We start from the raw sequence: 21,443 nt of genomic DNA on the forward strand, positions 1-21,443 counted from the left end.
AGACCAGTCCAATTTAAAAGTAAGAGGCATTTGTAAAAATTCCATCCATAGAAAGAAACAAAATTAAAGAGAAAAAGATAACACAATAGTTTTAATCCAGGCTTAATTCGCCACTTGTTTTCTTCTGTCTTCAATTTTAATTTAACTCTAAGTCTTTTGGGGGGTTCTCTTCTCTAATAGTAAAAATTTTTCTCACCATTTTGACACACTCTCTTTCCTGTTTTGCTTCCATTTCAGGGTCTGTCCCAACCTTTTGCAGCCTCAATGGCTGCTTCTCTTGTAGACGGAAAAAAGAGCTTCTCCTGGATCAATCAGGGGCTTTGCGATGCCTCTGAGATCAGCAGGACATGCCCTTCTCTATCACCATCTCTACAGGATGGTATAGGTCCAAAAAGGACCATCCAGCAGCAGAGATATCAACAGCACTCCTGGGGCTCCAAGATTACATGTCGTGTTGTAGTGACATCAGCCCCGACCTCCAAGGATTATTTCTTGTAATTCTTTCTGTGTCATCTTTTTTGAAGGAGCCATACCATAATTCAGGAATAATTTGTGTACAGCTCCCTCATACTATAAAGCTTTGTATATCTTACTATATGCATCACAATGGAAAAATAGATAATTTATCAAGAGTTGTATCCTTGAATCCCAGTCTGTGGATGAATCTGATTATTCCTCACAAAGTTTGTTTCTTGTAAAGAAACTTTTCTTGCTTTTGGAAAGTCCACATATCAAACATGAACCAGAAAAACAGTAATCAAAGACTTGGAGACGGAAATGGAAATAGCTAAATGAAGGTATCTTGCAACAAAGAGAATATGGGGAATATTTATGCCATGACACTGAGACAATCAAAGCAATATCAAATATTCAGCAACTCTTTTTCACTGCTTATGTTCATATGACTGAATAAATAACATTCACATAAACGAAAATGGAATGAACAGCAAACCATTTTAACACATATTACAATCTTCCACCAAAATATTTTCATCAAATTTAAATTTTGCTTAGATGAAAATGCAAGTGCAATTTTCTCTCTCTTCACACATATGCCTTCATTTCACTGGGTTTAGTGTTAGATGCCTTAACATTAAAATTTTGATCCTTCTAATTCCACTCCTCTCCATAAAGGTCAATTCTATTTCTGCTTTTGGCAACCTGTTCACATTTCTCACTTTTTCATTTCATGTTCATTTTACCAAGTCTTTTCTTGGAAAAGAAAAATGTTTAATTTTCTTATTTTCATGTTTCCCTTGGAAATACTCCACAGTTATGACACCTAAGTCTCATAGTTGGATGCTCTAAAACTGATAAAAGGCTAACAAAGGGATCAGGTATTGGTTTAGAATGAAACTGAGAACAAGGGAACAAATTTGATTTGAAAAGAACAGTCACAGAAATGGCTGAGACCAAAAGGGGCAGTTGTGATTTTGAAAAAGGATTCGATAAAATCCAACATAATTTTTAATTTTATTTAGTGACAATTATGATATTAATGCCCTTAAACTCTATATCCATTGAAGTTGATTTTACAGCCTTTGAGAATAACTGATGTCACTGGCATCTGCTGTAACTGATTGATCAAATTGTCATAGCCCAAGTGTGTCAGAGCAATTGAAAAAGCCCTCTAGGCAAATATTTAATAAAGTTTGTCTTTAAAGAGAAATACTAAAGTTCACACTTCAATAGCCTGTTGACACTAGCCAACATAATATGTCAACTATGCATACTTCACTTTTTTCTAGCTATGTTTTCAAATTGGGCTGCAAAATAAAAAAGCTCTTGTGTTGTTATTTATTAAATGTATGCATCACTTGACTCCCAGTGACTCTGGGCAGTTTTCGATTGATCTTGATTGATCTGATAAAGCCTGGCTGTGATTCTTTACATAGAGTTGTCGATGCTCCATGTATTGAATTATCAGTATGATGGCTCTTGATCTATCTAGGTAAAAACACAAGTGATGTGAAGAAGTGTAGACATGGCCTTGGGAAAAGAGAAAAAAAATGAATGAACTTGTTAAATAGGGGCCATTCAGAAAAGATTATTTAATCCTGAGAAAAAAAGAATATGTAAAAAAGAAACTCAGAATGGCATCACCCTGATATTTTTTTATATAAGATTATCAGCCATGGGAGACAAGGAGAGCAAGAAACCGACACAACAGCAATTCCAGGAGTGATCTTTATTGTTGTAGGGAAGAGTAACAGAATCTTGAAAGTTTCTGAGTTTCTCTCTGTTCCAAATTATATCTGACAACATTGATTGATTCATTCATTCATTTATTCTCAAGATAAGCCTACATTACTTCATAAATGACGAATCTACATAGGAATGATAGAAAATACGTAAATGCCAAATTATGGGTGGTTTTTTAAAACCTGATGGAGAGTTTTTCATATATGGTTAAGAAGAAAGTGATTCCTTGTAACTTGTAAAAAAATTCTAGTATTCATTGTTACGGAGGAAATTTTTCTTCCCACTATAGTTTTACTAAGTCCACCCATTCCATGTTACCAGAAGTTGTATCTTTATGGTACAATTTTATTGCCTCAAAAATGGAAGGTTCAAGGAAGTAGTAGCAATAGCAATAGCATTTACATACCACTTCATAGTGCTTTACAGCCTTCTGTAAGAGGTTTACAGAGTCAGGATATTGCCCCAACAATCTAGGTTCTCATTTTACTGAAGGATAGAAGACTGAGTAATCTTGAGCTGATCAAGATTGAAGGAATCAAACTCTTGGCAGTCAGCAGAATTAGCCTGAAATGCTGCATTCTAACCATTGTACCATTATGGCTCAATAGTGCTCTAGAAGGGTTAGTGTCAGTGCCTTACAGGAAAAACTAACATTGGTAGCCTTAATTACTAAAAACTCTTGATCTTAAATGACATTACACAAGAGAGAGAGAGAGAGGGGCAGGGGGAGGGAAGGAGGGAGGGAAAGAGGATGGGGGATCTTATCATAAACCACTCATTATAGATCAACATCCAGAAGAATTAGTTAAAACTAAATCTTCATTGTACAATGAAAAAATATTTTGATAGTATGCTTTCATAAGACAAGTTCCCAACCTCATGTTAAATTGTAAACATACAACCTGAACATGTCAGGAAAGATACTGAGATTTTTAAATATGAACAAGCAGAGCTACAAACAACAAAAATCTTGAGGCAGTTATAGTCTCTAACCAACTTCATTGTATAATGATGTACAATGACAATAAAGGCTATACTACCAGTCTCTTTTATGGAACCTACTTCATTCTCTTCACACAGTAAATGTTAGTGCTTTTACAATACCAGTAATCTCTTTCCTGGGTGACAGAAAGAATTCCACTTATTTTATTTTTTCATCCCCCTCAATAGACATGAAAAAAATGGTTTGTGAACTCGTGTAATTACTGCAGCATATAGTGTATGGATATCTGATAATGTTGTTCAAACTCTTATTTTAAAAAGATTTGATCCTTTTGAATTGAATTGCCAAATAAAATTGGTGGATCAATTTGACGTGTCAAATCAATCAAATTCCTTCAGATCAATTTGGTGATTTGACTTCAAAGCATATATTACATACACATACTTTTTACCAAATTAGTGATCTAAATCAAATTGATACTACTTGTCAGACTGAATTAATGATATGAATCAGCTTGATAAATCAAGCTAGCACCGTTAAACCTGCAATACTTGAATCTGAACAAAAGTCTGAAGAGAACATTTTCAAACTGAGAACCATTCTTTAGAAAGAGAGAAAGATGAAAGGCTATTGTTCTCTTTCTATCAGCCTCAATTCCTTGATAATGTCTCTACATACATCCTATTGTATATCAAAGTTCAAATAATGCTGACAGTTTTTAATGTTTAAAGGGAGCAGTTAATGGTTTTCCAAGGGTAAGAACAATACTTCAATCATTATCTTGTCCTGGTATATTTTGTCAATAAATTATTGAGTTTCAACCACTCTCTAAACTGTTCATTTATATCCTGGAATTAATTCTGGAATTAAATTGTAAGGATATGTGAAATTTGTGGGAAATTTATCTTTTAAAAATCAAAGCACAGTGGATGCTGTTAATATTTTAACATAAAATTTTCAGATTAGGAGAGATAATTATATATGCAGTAAGACAGAAAAACTCATTAGAAGTCCTAAAAATATAAAAGCAGTGACTGGATTAGATATTAAGAACATTTTAAACAACAAAAATACTAAAGCAGATGCTTTCTGTCATAAACAAGCATCTTTTTGGAGTGCTTTTTAGTCTTATCTTTTAATTAAAATTGAACTTTAAAATAGATGTGTCAGCCCTGAGTGCTTATTAAGTAAAATAGTAGTGGAGCAAAGGTATGCTCAGACATTAATATCATATCTTATTATGTGTAAACCTATTCCAGCATATTAAACAGTTTAATTCTTCAGGTAGTGTGACATTAATATTGGCTATCATCAGGCCAGAAAATAAAATAGTGTTGTGTTAAAATCATTGTTCTGGTGTCCCAACCTATTAAATTCAGAGCTTGCGTTTTAAACACTTCTGATTTCATAGCTTTCTCCCCAAACCTAATATTCATCTCAGTTATTTAAGGTACAACCTATGTGAAATATACTTGTAAGACTAATCTTAAGACCATAAGGACTAGATATAATTCCAGAAATGAAGCCTAAGGCAAATCTAATTATTTCTCTAATTGAGTTCTGGGAATTCTCTACAAGAGTAGAAAATCTGTAACAAAGGATTTCATAAATCTTATGAAGAAGATTTAAAAGAATTGGGTATGTTTAATATGACAAAGAGAAAGCTAAAGGGAGACATGACAGCAATCTTCAAATGCTTGAACAGCTACCATAGGGAAGAGAGTGTGGCTCTACACCAGTGGTGGGTTTCAAATTTTTTTGGAACCTACTCTGTGGGTGTGGCCTCCTTTGTGGGAGTGGCTTGCCGGCCATGTGACCTGGTGGGAGTGGCTTGGCAGTCATGTGACCAGGTGGGCATGGCTAACTTGGAAAATGTGGTGAAACTCACTTAACGATGCTCTTGCTTAGCAACCAAAATTTTGGGCTCAATTGTGGTCATAAGTTCTTTTTCTTTCTTTCTTTCATCTCTCTCTCCCACTTTCTTTTTTTCTTTTTCTTTTTCTCTCTCTCTCTGGCTCTTTCTCTCTCTCTCCCTCTCTGTCTCCCTCTGTCATTTTCTCTGGGTGTCTATCTGTCTGTCTCTCTCTCTGTATCTCTGTCTCTCTCTCCTCCTTCCCCCATCTCTGTCACTCTGTGTGTGTGTGTCTGTCTGTCTCTCACTCACTCTGTGTGTGTGTGTGTGTGTGTGTGTGTCTGTCTCTGTCTCTCCCTCTGTCTCTCTCCCCTCCCTTCCTCTCTCTCTGTCACTCTGTGTATGTGGGTGTGTCTGTCTCTCACTCATTCACTTAATCACTCACTCTGTGTGTGTCTCTCTATCTTTCTCTCCCTCCCTCCCCCTCTCTGTCTCTCTCTGTGTGTGTGTGTGTCTGTCAGTCTCTCTGATTCCCTCCCTCACTCCCTCTCTCTGTCTGTCTGTCTGTCTCACTCACACACACACACTGTGGTCACCTTGTTGAGTGTTCCAATCACATTTGAAACACTCAACAACTGGCTTGCATTTATGGTATTTTGCAGCATTCTGCAGTCATAGGACCAAAATATATGCTTTTAACCATATATTTTGGTCCTATGACTGCAGAATGCTGCAAAATACCATAAATGCAGGCCAGTGGTTGAGTGTTTCAAATGTGATTGGAACACTCAACAAGGTGACCACAGTGTGTGTGTGTGTGTGAGTGAGACAGACAGACAGAGAGAGAGAGGAACAGAGAGGGAGTGAGAGAGGGAATCAGAGAGAGACTGACAGAGTCTGACAGAATCAGAGAGGTACTTTTAACTACCTGGCAGCGGCGTTTTTCCTTGGGGGGCTCCTCAGAACATCCTAAGACTTCGGAGGGAAGCCTCCAGCCCGGAGCAGGAGCAAAGCCCCTTTTCCAACTGGCCTTTCCTCACTTGGAGGGCTTTGGAGGGAAGCTTCTGCATAAGCCCGGCCGAGTGACAACAAGTTCCCACCGTTACGAAGCCTCGGAGGCTGTAATTTTCTGAGCTGTGCGCGCCCGCCTGTTTTCCACGGCGTGGAGCAGCAGCGAGGTTTGTGTGGCCGGCAATCACTCCAAATGCCATCCGGGAAGACGAGGAACGTGAGGGGGGACCGTTGACGGCCTCCGCAATCATCGCTCGCCTCGCAGAGCCTCGCTGCTGCTCCACGCCGTGGAAAACAGGCGCGCGCGCACAGCTCAGAAAATTACAGCCTCCGAGACTTCGTAACGGCGGGAACTTGTTGTCACTCGGCCGGGCTTATGCAGAAGCTTCCCTCCGAAGCGTTCTGAGCCTCGGAGGCTGTAATTTTCTGAGCTGTGCGCGCGCGCCTGTTTTCCACGGCGTTGAGCAGCAGCGAGGCTCTGCGAGGCGAGCGATGATTGCGGAGGCCGTCAACGGTCCCCCCTCGCATTCCTCGTCTTCCCGGATGGCATCCTGAGTCATTGCCGGCCTCGCAGAGCCTCGCTGCTGCTCCACGCTGTGGAAAACAGGCGCGCGCGCACAGCTCAGAAAATTACAGCCTCCGAGACTTCGTAACGGCGGGAACTTGTTGTCACTCACCCGGGCTTATGCAGAAGCTTCCCTCCGAAGCGTTCTGAGCCTCGGAGGCTGTAATTTTCTGAGCTGTGCGCGCGCGCCTGTTTTCCACGGCGTGGAGCAGCAGCGAGGCTCTGCGAGGCGAGCGATGATTGCGGAGGCCGTCAACGGTCCCCCCTCGCGTTCCTCGTCTTCCCGGATGGCATCCTGAGTCATTGCCGGCCTCGCAGAGCTTCGCTGCTGCTCCACGCCGTGGAAAACAGGCGCGCGCGCACAGCTCAGAAAATTACAGCCTCCGAGACTTCGTAACGGCGGGAACTTGTTGTCACTCACCCGGGCTTCTGCAGAAGCTTCCCTCCGAAGCCCTCCAAGCGAGGAAAGGCCAGTTGGGAAACGGGCCAGAAGACAAGGAACAGCAGTGGCGGCGGGGAGTCAGCCCCGATGCAAAAAAAACGCCAAGGGGGCGGGGCCGGAAATTACTTCCGGGTTCATTCTTCAACCGGTTCGCACGATCCGGTGCGATCCGGTAGAAACCCACCACTGCTCTACACCTTTCAAGGGTAGGATAAAAAACAAGGGGAGATCCAACCTTGAAATCAGGAATCAGGAAGTAGGAATTCTTAACTTAGGGTATACAACACTCTGAGGCTTTGGGTAGATTTCAAGAAGTCTATGAACATGGCTAGGAAAAACACAAACAAATATTCTCATGAACCTGCAACTGAAATTTGGCTTTGTTTTTAATGTTGTATATACTCAACAAAACAATCTTGTTTTGACTACAACATTTTTTGTTACATTAAATAAATCTTACAATCTTAAAATATTATATCCTAAAATGATATTGCTATTGATGTAATGGATTAATGAAGAAGAAGCTTATATATTTCTGTATTACTTATTTGTTACTTTTAAATATTTGGTGACTATTTCATATAATTGGTTTCATTTGTAATACAATCTACATCTTTAGGGGTCCATGGCATAAAAACTTTAAGAACCACTGAAATAAAGGTTGGACAGCCATTTGTCAGGGGAGCTAAGAGGATTCCTCCACTAGGGAATTAGATTAGTAGACTTCCAAATGCTGAGACACAGTGGCCCAGTGACTAAGACGCTGAGCTTGTCAATCAGAAAGATCAGCATGAGAAGGAATGGAAAGTTTCCCTTCCCCCTCGATCAAGGTGTGGATCGCCAGCCCTCCTTGTTAGCATATCTCAGATAAGAAATAAAAACCCGATAACGTGTTCTAATTAAAAACAAACCTTAATTTGAAAATAAAAATAAACAAATCTATCTAATTGTTACATTTTGGCAAGAGCAATTGTCGCCCACCTTCTTGGCAGACAAACAGAAGATCATAAGTCTCTGGAATGTGTGATGTATTAAGAAACGTGTTAAGAAGCATGCACAGTAAATCATTGTCAAATAAGAAAAACGTCTCTACAGTATAACTCATAATAGAGGCTCAAGTGACAAACCAAAATAAAGTAGTGACACAGCAGTTCAGTGGTTTGAACCCCTAGTGCTGTATAATGGGCTGAGCTCCCATTACCTGTCCCAGCTTCTGCCAACCTAGCAGTTTGAAAGATGTAAAAATGCAAGTAGAAAAATAGGAACCACTTTTGGTGGGAAGGTAACAACGTGCTGTGTGCCTTCAGCATTTAGTCATGCCGGCAACATGACCACAGAGATTTTTTCAGACAGTGCTGGCTCTTTGGTTTGAAATGGAGATGACCACCCCCTAGAGTCAGGAACAACTAGCACATATGTGCGACAGGAACCTTTAACTTTAAATGCTGGGATTGTGGAGTGAAAGAAATAGAAACATATATTGGTTGAAAGAATTGAAAGCCAACTCTTGAGTCTAAGTTTGAATCCCAATGTATCTTGCCCAAAGTTTCAAATATAGCCTGCTTATTCCTAGGGTATTTATAAGAAAGACTAGTGACTATTATAGACTATAGAATGTCTTATTTCAGCTATTGTATTACAATTTTTCTAATTATAATTTTTTACTCATCTCAAAAGTGTATTAGATGCTTTCATCCACGTCAAGATTCCAGAATATGATGCAAATACTAGCATTACATGCAAATTAAATTTGCAATTCAGTGGAAAGAGCTTATCTCTTTTTTTCCAGAAGTGGATAACTTTTCTTCAAAAAAGGAACAAACTGCTATAAATACAGAATCCATTAATAGAACAAGTAACCTGCACCATGCTATACATTTCAAACTAATTATGTTAGAGAATTATCATCTTTCTTTCATCTTATATGTGGTGCAAATTCTAGGACACTTAATATAGTCCTGTAAACTTGACTGATGGAGATTCTTTAGTTGTCCTTTGCAAAACATTCCCATCGTGCCTTCCTTTCAGTGTTTTTTAAATCATTTTTATTGCAATCTTTTATTGTCACTGGCCCGACCATCATCAAATTGAGTGTCACTAGTAAATCTTGGGAATTCTTGTCTAGCGTGTATAAAAGTAGCTTTACACCCTGCTTTGTGGAGTTTTGCTCTTCTGAACAGATCTTCTGATACATGAAAGATAATGGAGTTGGGAAGTGATGAAACAGTCGTTTCTCAACATTGTTCTTTCTCCTGCTTGCAGTTCTGTCAAAAGTTTGATAACATTGGAAAGGTTCACCTTTTGAGAGAACACTGGTTAAAAATTATATTTAAATCTTGAAAATCAGACACCTAGTGTTGCCACTACTATGCACATTGAGATAGCTCAGTCAGGATGGTTAGTCACAAATGATTAAAAATCAAACTTAAAATGATGATAAAATTGCTAAATTACCAGAAATGTTATAGTTTTAGTCCATTAATAGTCTTGACTTCCAAAGTTAGTACTTTGAGGTTTAGACAGGAATGTCCTCTTCACATAACTTCTGAGAGAGAGAGAGAGAGAGAGAGAGAGAGAGAGAGAATATTCTTCTTCCAAAATATCAGTGTAGCTACAGTATGATACAGAGAAGAAAGGAATTTCAAGCCACTGACAGAAAAAGCCACGCAGAATGAAATTTGATACAAATGGGGATTCCCTTTCAAGTTAAATGTTTTTATGCCACAAGGACAAATAGTTATTTTTACTTTGACTGCAATGCATAATTTCTTGGCAGAGCTCTCTAATGAGGGATGAAGGAAGCAGTCTATGATTTGTCCTTGGAACTATAGAAAGCTTACTCAACCACAAGTTGGAGATTAGATAAGCACATTGTGCTGAGCTGTGGAATGAAAGAAATAATACTACCTGAAATAATATTAGAATTTTTAGATTTAAAGGAAGTGGGGTAAAAAGGCAGTTAAATAAATAAGAGTGAAGAATTAAAGTAAAAAAACCCAATATAGATAAAAGGATGGCTAAAGAACTATAGTAATTAATTTGGTGAGTTTAATTGATCAGTGAGGTCGAGAAGAAATCTCAATAAGTTACCGTCCTCTTAGACCAGTGATGGAGAACCTATGGCACGCATGTCACAGGTGGCACGCGGAACCATTTGTCAGGGAACGCGAGGCGCTGCCCTGTCAGTTGGCCAGCGCGCATGCGCACACTGGGCAGCTGAGTTCACCATTTTTAAAAGCCATTTTTTCGCCCTCCCCAGGCTCCAGAGGCTTTATAGGAGCCTGCGGAGGGCGAAAAGAGCCTCCCCCGCCCCCCGGAGGCCCTCCGGAGGCTTCAGGGAACGTCTGGAGCCTTCCCTGAAGCCTTTGGAATGCTTAAAATGACCCTCCGAGCAAACAGAAAGTCACTTCCGGTTTGCTCAGAGGGTCGTTTTGAGCGCTCCGAAGGCATCAGGCAAGCCTCTGGACGGTCCCTGAAGCCTCCGGAGGGCCTCTGGGGGTGCGGGGAGGCTCTTTTTGCCCTCCCCAGGCTCCTATAAAGCCTCTGGAGCCTGGGGAGGGTGAAAAAAGCATGTAAAAATGGGGGGTTGAACCTGTTGTGCGCGCATGCACACTGGGGGGTTGCGCATTGCATTATGGGTGCAGCACGCCCGCACACGACCCCTTGTGCTCCCCCCACTTGTGGCACACAAGCCAAAAAAGGTTCACCATCGTTGTCTTAGACCATGAAAAGGATTCTTTAAGCATCCTCTGTGATTTTTTGTTTTTTGCTATAGATTTTTTTCCTAACTGGGATTGGTGGGGAAGGGGTTGGATATGAAGATATGTCATAGGGTGGGGGATGGGAGGGAGGGATAAGAGTGAAGGGCCAAAGGATATTAATGCAGGAGAAAGACTATATCAGAGGTGGTATTCAGTAGGTTCTGACCATCTCAGGGGTTGCCACAAAGAAGAGGAGTCAAACTATTCTCCAAAGCACCTGAGGGTAGAACAAGAAGCAATGGGTGGAAACTAATCAAGGAGAGAAGCAACTTAGAACTGAGGAGAAATTTCCTGACAGTTAGAACAATTAATCAGTGGGAAAACTTGCCTCCAGAAGTTGTGAATGCCCTTAACACTGGAAGCCTTTAACAAGATGTTGGGTAGCCATTTGTCTGATATGGTATAGAGTTTCCTGCCTAGGCAGGGAGTTGGACTAGAACTATTTGGAGAACCGATGAATACCACCTCTGACTGGCTCCACCCCCATCTATTCTCTGCCTCAAGAGTCCCAGCTGATTAGGAGGGAATGGGGATTTTGTAGTAACCTTCCCCTGGAGTGGGCTGGAAATGGAGATTTTATAGTATCCTTCCCCTGCCACAACCACCAAGCCACGCTCACAGAACTGGTAGTAATTTTTTTTGAATCCCACCACTAATATAGATAGATGGATAGATAGATGATAGATAGATAGATAGATAGATAGATAGATAGATAGATGATAGATAGATAGATAGATAGATAGATAGATAGATAGATGATAGATGATAGATAGATGATAGATAGATAGATAGATGGTAGATAGATAGATAGATAGATAGATAGATGATAGATGATAGATGATAGATAGATGATAGATAGCTAGATAGCTAGATAGCTAGATAGCTAGATAGCTAGATAGCTAGATAGCTAGATAGCTAGATAGCTAGATAGCTAGATAGATAGATAGATAGATAGCTAGATAGATAGATAGATAGATAGATAGATGATAGATAGATAGAGATAGATAGATCATAATACTAAACTAGGTAAAAGAAGAACAATGCAAAATTATTCCTTTAAATGTTAGAGGTCTGGGATATCCCATTAAGAGGAAAAGGATTGTTAATTATATAAAATATTTTAAACCTCATGTGATCATGTTACGAGAAACATATACAACAAATAGGCTGAATGATAGGCGTTTTGAAATTCATTTTTTTGTACAAGGATCTAATTTATTATTTATTTTATTTTATCAGACTTATTAGTCGCCCCCTCTCCCCACAGGGACTCGGGGCAACGTACACAAGCAACGGTCTACGGACTACAAAGGAGGAGGTAAAAATAAATAAATACAATAATCAGAGAAGTTAAAACCCCAATAAGAATAAAAGTTTAAAAGCTAACATTGACAATTAAAATTAACCAAGGGGTGGAACAGTTGTCGAGATTATGCCAGGCCGGCTAGCCGAAACAGGTGGGTCTTCCGTTTACTGCGGAAGGAGCGGAGATTGGTTGTTGTCCTGATGTCTGGGGGGAGGTCGTTCCAAAGGGTGGGACCCGCCACAGAGAAGGACCTACTCCTGGGCACCGCCCTCTGACAGTCTCTAGAGGACGGCACCCGGAGAAGGCCCTCTCTGTGTGAGTGAATGGGCCGCAGGGATGTATGGGGCAGGACACGATCCCGCAGATAACTAGGCCCTATGCCATGGAGCGCTTTAAAGATGGTGACTAACACCTTGAAGCGCACCCGGTAGGCCACAGGAAGCCAGTGCAGCTCGCGCAGGAGAGGTGTTATATGGGAGAACCTCGATCTCCCCATGATTTCCCGCGCGGCTGCATTCTGGACCAACTGCAGTCTCCGGGTGCACCTCAAGGGGAGCCCCATGTAGAGAGCATTACAGTAGTCCAGATGAGACGTCACCAGCGCGTGAGTGACTGTGCGCAGGGCCCCCCGGTCCAAAAGGGGACGCAATTGGCGCACCAGGCGAACCTGGTGGAATGTCCCCCTCGCCACGGCTGCCACATGATCTTCTATAGTCAGCCGGGCATCAAGGAGGACGCCCAAATTGCGTGCCCGTTCCACCGGGGCTAATTGTTCATCCCTGATGGCCAGCGATGGAATGTGCTGGTTGTATCGGGGAGCCGGGAGCCACAGCCACTCTGTCTTGGAGGGGTTGAGCCTGAGCCTGTTGTCACCCATCCAGACCCGCACGGCTTCCAGACAACGGGACATCCCTTCGACGGCCTCGTTGGGGTGGTTTGGGGTGGAAATGTACAGCTGGGTATCATCAGCGTACAGGTGGTATCCCACCCCAAAACCACGGATGATCTCACCCAGCGGTTTCATATATGTGTTGAACAGGAGAGGTGAGAGGATCGACCCCTGAGGGACCGCACAAGTAAGGGGCCTCGGGGTCGACCTCTGCTCCCCTGCCAACACACATTGCGTCCAGCCAGAGAGGTAGGAGCGGAACCACTGCAATACGGTGCCTCCGATCCCCAACCCCTCCAGACGGCGCAATAGGATACCATGGTCGATGGTATCGAAAGCCGCCGAGAGATCTAATAGGACCAGGATGGAGGAACAACCCCCATCCTTTGCCCTCCAGAGATCATCCACCAACGTGACCAAGGCCGTCTCAGTACTGTGACCGGGCCGGAAGCCGGACTGGCGCGGGTCTAGATAATCATCTTCCTCCAGGTGACGCGGGAACTGTTGAGCCACCACACTCTCAACAACCTTCGCTAGAAAAGGAAGGTTGGAGACAGGACGATAATTTGCTAGCTCCTCTGGGTCCAGGGAAGGCTTCTTGAGCAGGGGTCTCACCACCGCCTCTTTCAAGGCGGTTGGTAAAAGGCCCTCACCCAACGAAGCATTCACCAGCCCCAGTAGCCAGCCTCGTGTACCCTCCCAGGAAGCCAGTACCAACTAGGAGGAACACGGGTCCAATAAACATGTGGTGGCTCGCAGTCGCCCGCACAACCTGTCCAAATCTTCGGTGACAACAGGGTCAAACTCCTCCCAGCGTGGAATCTCAAGACTAGCCTCGGACGCCCCCTCTGGAACACTGGGGTGGGTCCACTCCCTCCGGATCCGATCAATTTTATCCTGCAGGTATGCCCCAAACTCCTCTGCCCTGCCCTGCAACGGGGGATCCCGCTGTCCCTGCGACAGCATGGAGCGGGTCACCCGAAACAGGGCGGCAGGGCAGTTCTCTGCGGACGCTATAAGGGTGGCACAATACTGACGCTTGGCCACCCTTATTGCCACAAGGTAGGTCCTTAAGTAGGCTCTTACCTGTGTTCGATCGGATTCGGAGCGGGAGGATCTCCACTTGCTCTCTAGGCATCTCCTATGGCGTTTCATCGCCCTTAGCTCCCCATTAAACCAGGGGGCCCGGGTCGATCGTTGCCATCGGAGAGGCCGCAAAGGCGAAACCTGGTCCAAGGCTCCGGCGGCCGCACTATTCCACGCGGCCACCAGGTCCTCTGCCCGGGAGCGGGACAGGTCTGCAGGAGGTGGCCCAAGCTCCGCCTGGAACCTGTCTGGTTTCATCAGACGCCTGGGGCGGAACCATCTGGGACAATCTGGTTCCGCCTCCCCGCGGTGGGGAGTAGCGCCAGGGAAGTCCAGTTGGAGAAGTGAGTGATCTGACCATGACAGGGGCATGATGACTAAATTCCCTATACCCAGATCACTCGTCCACTGGTCGGAGACAAACACAAGATCCAGTATGTGGCCTCTTTCGTGTGTGGGGTCCCGAACTACTTGAGTCAGATCCATGGCTGTCATGGAAGCCATGAATTCCTGGGCTACCTCGGATGCCTCTCCCGTCGACGGCAGGTTGAAGTCCCCCATCACTAGTAGCTTGGGGGTCTCAACCGCCATCTCCGCAATCAGCTCGAGGAGTCCGGGCAGGGCCGTTGATGTATGGCGGGGAGCCAGGTATACTATCAACAGACCCAACTGTCTCCCTGGGCCCCATTTCACGCCCAGAGACTCACAACCGGATGTCTGCGACACAGTGAATTCTCTCAGAGTCAAATCTTCCCAGATGATTATCGCTACCCCACCGCCCCTACCCTGGGCCCGTGGCTGATGGAACACCCGGTAACCTGGAGGGCACATTTCACCGAGGGGCAACCCCCCCTCCGGGCCCAACCAGGTTTCCGTTATTCCTGCGAGGTCCGGCTCCCCCTCTGAGATCAAGTCCCTGATGAGGGGGGCCTTATTAACCACGGACCTCGCATTACATAACATCAGCCTAAGGCCCAGGCTCTGCCGATCCTGTCCACCTAGACTGCGGGGGTTGGTACAAGTGACCGGGCGTGTCCAACAGCCCTGGTCTCCCAACCGACTATGTGTTCTTCTGGTGTCCTCGCGCCTGCCCCTCCCTACGACCGTCGTTATCGGATTCCCCCCCATAGGAATGCTGTAACCTTTCACCTCCCCCACTCCGCTCCCCTCCATCCTGATCCCACCTGTTGACCTGGCTATATCCATACCCCCAGGTTGAGTAACCCTCCCCCCCTCCCTGGAACCCCTTAAAAATTTTAAAAAACATTTTACTAAAAAACCCCTGATCCCCCGCTTCCTCCACCTCTCTGGGTCAATAAACCCTTCATCGAGGTGTGCCCTCACCAGGGCAGGGGGGCATACCTGTGACAGGGGGGACCCTCGCAGTTGTAAAATATCAGCCCTTGAGTAGATTATGATGATGATAACTATGGCTATGGCAGGTCCAGGATGTAAATACATGTGAAAAGGCCAAGATGTAAATGGATAAATAAAAGGAGAGAGGAAGCCTACAACGCCGAACCATGATAGTCAATAGACCTCCATCGAGGCCCAGAGGCAGTTCTTAAAGTTCTTAAAGTGCTTAAAGAGGCAGTTCTTAAAGTTCTTAAAGTTCTTAAAATTCTTAAAGTGCTTAAATCGGAAATCCGCGGGGGGGTGGGGGGGCGGGGGGGATAGGCGAAGTGCCAAGGCCAGTTTCATGGCTTGTTGATCTTCTGGGGTCACCCAAAGCCTCCGGCGGCCCCCCCTGGCTTGCTTCTTAAATCCCCACAGCTCCTCTCCGGCCCCTCGGCCTCCTGAATAGGCAGCTCACCGCGGTTAGAGAGATTGAAGGAAATATGGCACCCGATGTTTCAATGCCATCTCCGCCGGTGCCGCCATCATCGCCGTCGCTGGCTGGGCCCACACACCGCCCCCGAACAGTTTGTTCTCCTCCTCACCGACTCGCTCCCTCATGGAAACGCTCCTCCGCTCTTCCGTTCCTCTGTTTCTCAGCTGTCTCGCCATCCTGGCAGCCATGCAAGTCACATTTCCGGTTTTTCCGCTGCCGTGGCTCAGCCTCAGCATTCTCGCAATCCTCCATCTCCTGTCCATCTGGCTGTCTGATTTTCCTGGGTCTCAGCTATTCCCCCCGGGTCACAGTTGGTTCTCAAAGACGGCCAGGGTTACCACTGACCCCCTCACGGCCCCCAAAATGACCGGTGGGGGCCGAAAGCGCCCGCTATCCCTGCCAGGGAGCCCCATCATTACGGAGCTCTAGGAAGGTCCCTCCATTGCCCCGGAAGCTCCTCCTCCCCCTAATAAATCAATGGGAGTACTTATTTGTTTTTTCAGAACAAATTTTAAGGTTCTGAAGATTTTGAAAGATAAGTAAGGTAAATAAGATATAAAGTTAGGGGAGGCTCTTAGTTACATACATGATCCACACTTCTCTGAACTTCTAGCTGTTCTCTTGTTCTGTCTTCTGCATGGATGTCTATGGAGCTTCTCAGTCACCCTGCAGCCAAGAAGGCTCCACACCAATTTGGACTACTCAGATGACCCTGAGGACACAGATAACCTCCCCAAATGTCCTCAATGACTCTCTAAAAGAATGCAAATGATCAGCTTTCTGCAAGGAATATAAATCCTTAATATTTATAGTTAAATAAATAGTTAATATTTGCTGACTGAGCTATCAATACATTTTAGGTGGGAGGGGCAGACACGGTGGGGGCCAAGGGCCAAATTATGCCCTGGGGATGCGGGTTCGCTGTTTAACAGCGATTGCACATTCTGACCGTCATTGCCCCTCTTGCACCCCTGGGTGCTCTGGACTACAGGACCCTGGTCTCCGGCTGGTGCCGCTTAACACCAGGTCTGTGGTACATAAATCTCCCCTCATTTACGATCTCATACAAGAGGGGAGAGCAGACCTGGCGTGTATTATGGAGACCTGGTTGGGCCATGAGGGGGATGTTCCCCTTGTGGAATTATGCCCACCAGGCTTCCAGGCATTCCATCAGCCAAGAGCCCAGGGCAGGGGCGGTGTGTGTATGTTGGCAGTGGTTATTAGGGAAAGTCTTGGACCTCAGGAGGTCACTGTGTCTCAGATAGGTGGGTGTGAGACCCTTTTTGTGAAGTGGGGCCTTGAAGCTCAGGTGGGCCTTTTTGTCACATACCTGTCTCCCTGCTGCATTTCATTAGTCCTGCCTGAGTTGCTGGATGTGTTAGCCGGACTGGCGATTGATTTCCCCAGGCTTATGGTCCTGGGGGATTTCAATCTGCCTTCCATTGGTGAGACATTTGATTTACCTTGGAAGTTCATGGCTTCCATGATGGCTATGGACCTAATTCAGTTAATTCAAGACCCCACTCATAACAAGGGACACACGCTTGACCTGATTTTCGTCTCTGGACAGTGGATGAATGATCTAGATTTAGGGGATATTTCTATTCAACCCTTGTCATGGTCTGATTGTTTCCTCCTCAGGTTTGACTTCCATACTGCTACCCCCTGTCGCAGGGAGGCAGAACTGATTAGATGGTTCTGCCCCAGGCGCCTGATGGACCCTGAAAGGTTCCTGATGGAGCTTGGGACTTTTCCTGAATCCCTTGCTCACAGCTCGACCGAGGCCCTTGTGGAAGCCTGGGATAGGGTGGCCACTGGGGCCTTGGATCGTGTTGTGCCTTTGCGGCCTCTGACTTGGTGCTGATCCCGGGTAGCTCCTTGGTTTACTGAGGAACTCCAGGAGATGAAGTGCCAGAGAAGACGCCTAGAGAATAGTTGGAGGGCCAGCCAGTCTGAATCTGACCGAACACTAGTAAGAACTCATATTAAGTCCTACTTAGTGATGATAAAAGCGGCAAAACGGGAACATTTTTCCACTCTTATCGCGTCCGCAGATAACTGCCCAGCCACACTGTTTAGGGTGCCCCTCTTTCTTACTTAATCAAGGAACTGGGGAAGACCCCTTGCAGGGCAGGGCTGAGGAATTAGTCCAGTATCTGCAGGACAAAATTGCTCAGATTCAGACAGGCTTGGTCTCTGACTGAGTAGATTCAGGCGAGCTAACTGGGATTAATCTTGTGGAGACTATCTGGGATGAGTTTGATCCGGTGACTCCCGAGGGCATGGACAGGATTATGGGGAGACTCAGTGCTGCCACTTGTGTGCTGGACCCATGTCCCTCCTGGTTAATTTTGGCTTCCTGGGAAGTGACACGAGGCTGGCTCCAGGCGATTACCAATGCTTCATTGAGAGATGGGTTCTTTCCCACTGCCTTGAAGGAGACAGTGGTGAGGCCCCTCCTTAAGTAGCCTTCCCTGTGTCAGGGTGTGAATTCCGCCCTGAATTAATAAGGTGTGGACTGTGGAATTTCCTTGTAGTATACTTTTGAAATAAGCAAAAATAAACCCGAGGCATAATCTAATTAAAAAAAAAACATTTTAATTGTAAATAAAGTAAAAATACAAACTTCCTAACTAAATTAATTCCATCTTTAGCAGAACTCCTTTGTCTGCCTGCATACAGACAAAAAAAAAAGGAAGAAAGAAGAAGTTATCTGATGTAATGACATGCACAGTAAATCATTTGCTGATAAGAAGACAATTCATTCTGCCGTATAACTCAGAATGCAGGTACAGCTGGCAAACCAAAATAAACACAGTGACACCCTGGACCCAGCTTCTTTAGCCAACTATCATCTGGTCTCCAACCTCCACTTTGTAGCGAAGGTTGTTGAGTGTGTGGTAGCATGTCAACTTCCCCAGTACCTGGATGAAGCTGCCTACCTGGATCTGTTTCAGTCGGGTTTCAGGCCTGGGTACAGCACGGAGACGGCATTGGTCGCGTTGGTTGATGATCTCTGGCGGACCCGCGACAGGGGTTGTTCCTCTGTCCTGGTCTTATTAGACCTCTTGGCGGCTTTCGATACCATCGACCATGGTACCCTATTGCGACGACTCGGGGGGTTGGGAGTGGGGGGCACCATTTTGCGGTGGTTCTCCTCCTACCTCTCGGATAGATTGCAGTTTGTGTTGACTTGATGGCAGAGATCGACCCTGAGGCGCCTCACTTGTGGGATGCCCCAGGGGTCAGTTCTCTCACCCCTTCTGTTCAACATATATATGAAACCGCTGGGTGAGATCATCCGTGGTTTGGGGTTATGGTATCATCAATATGCCAATGACCCAACTTTTCATCTCTACCCCAAACCACTCCAACGATGCCCTCGACGTGATGTCCTGGTGCCTGGAGTCTGTGTGGATCTGGGTGGGGGATGAACAGGCTCAAAATTAATCCCTCCAAGACTGTGTGGCTGTGGTTCCCATCATCCTGATTTGTTCATCACATACCATCTTTGATGATTGGGGGAGAAATTTTAGACCTCTCAAGGAGGGCCCGCAATCTGGGAGTCCTCCTGGATATGTGGCTTAGTTTAGAAGAACATCTTACGGCCATGACCAGGGGGCCTTTTACCAGGCTTGCCTGGTACGCCAGTTGTGCCCTTCCTGGATCAGGATGCCCTGTGCACAGTCACTAATGCCCTCATCCTTTCTAGCCTGGACTACTGTAATGCTCTCTACATGGGGCTGCCCTTGAAGAGCACCCGGAGTCTTCAGCTGGTCCAGAATGTAGCTGCGCAGGTTGTCATGGAGGTGCCTAGGGGATCCCATGTTACACCCCTTTTAGGCGGCCTGCATTGGTTGCCGGTTGTTTTCTGGGTGCAATTCAAGTTGTTAATTATAATCTTTAAAGCACTCCATGGCTTAGGCCCAGGTTTCTTGCGAGACCACTTACTGCCACTGGTAGCTTCCTACCATCCAATACGATCCCACAGAGTTGGCCTCCTCAGGGTGCTGTCAGCCAGGCAGTGTCGGCTGGCGACCCCCCAGGGGAAGAGCCTTCTCTGTGGGAGCACGTTCCCTTTGGAATGAGCTGCCCCCAGAGCTTTGCATAACCCCCGACTTCTGGTCCTTCTGGCGCGCTCTAAAAGTTGGCTTTTTCAGCAAGCCGCCCTGGCCTGAATAGAATAAAATAAATTATTAATGTTCAATTGTCAATTTTAATTTAATCCTAAATTTGATGTAAATTGTCAATTGAAGGTTATTGGATTTCCTATTTAATCTTTTTCAACTTTTGTCATATGTGTTTTTATGTTGCATGCCGCCCTGAGTCCTTTGGGAGAAGGGCGGCATATAAGTCCAATAAAACCAAACCAATCCAAACCAAGTAGAACAACTCAGGAAACTTGTGTGTGTGTGTGTGTGAGCGAGAGAGTGAGAGACCATCAACCAATCATTTTTCTTCTATTTTGTCTTTCTTTCTTTTTTTTTTATTTGGAAACATTTTATTATTATTTTAATTAAACAAAAACACAAAAAAATCATTCTTCATTACATCTTGTAGAAAGCATGTAGATTGGTTACAAATAAATTTCGTGTGTTACTACCACAATCATTCTTTATAAATCCTTCATATTTTAGATTTACATTTTAAATCGAAAGTATTTATGTATTTTGCCATCAATGTACCATCATTCTCATTTAGCTATAATTATTTAAACGTGCTGAAATCATTCGTATTTAAAGACACAACCACCTTCTGGCATTCTTTAGCTATTCCTATTAACCTCCAATAATTACCCTTTTATAGCATAAATATCATTAAACATTATCCATTGACATTTCCTTATTATTATTGTAGTTATTTAAAGAAAAAAGAATTTTTTAAACCATTTATATCACATCTCCTCTCTTCCGACCCAAGAAAAATCACATCTTCATAATAAAATCTAAACAAAAGTTTGTTAGTAAAATTTATGAGTACCCAAGAGAAATTACGTCTTTATAACAAAATCTAAGCAAAAATGTATTAGTAAAATTGATAAATCTTTTTCTCAGGTTTTGATTTACAATTTATATCCAATTTGTTTTTACTAATTAAGATTATTATTTCATTATTATCATAATGAGTTATTAATTAACGAATAAACATTTTAAAGAAAACATTCTAAAAGTGTCTAGAGAATTCTACTTATTAATCACCAAAGGTTAGCTAAATTTTGAATTATCAACCTTCATTATCAACCTGTGTCTTTCCAGTAAGAAAACAATCTTATCTCTTTAGCCACTTGTAGCGTCAATTCTGTTTTGAACTTCTTTATAAAGTTTTTAAAAACTTCTCTCCGCACATTTTTGCTTGAAAGATCTCTGAGATAGTCACGTTGCCCTTGAACTGGTATTAAAATTAACATCTTTGATTATCAAATGTCTTTCTAAAACTGTTTCTCTTCTTAATTCCATCATCAAGTCCATATCTTGACAGGAGGGGTAGAGCTCCAAATCATCAAGTATATAATAATAATCAGGTTCATTTTTTCATGTTCCCTTCTTTCCACTTTC

The sequence above is a fragment of the Natrix helvetica genome (assembly GCF_964273705.1).
Source record: "Natrix helvetica genome assembly, chromosome: 2".
NCBI lineage: Eukaryota > Metazoa > Chordata > Lepidosauria > Squamata > Natricidae > Natrix > Natrix helvetica.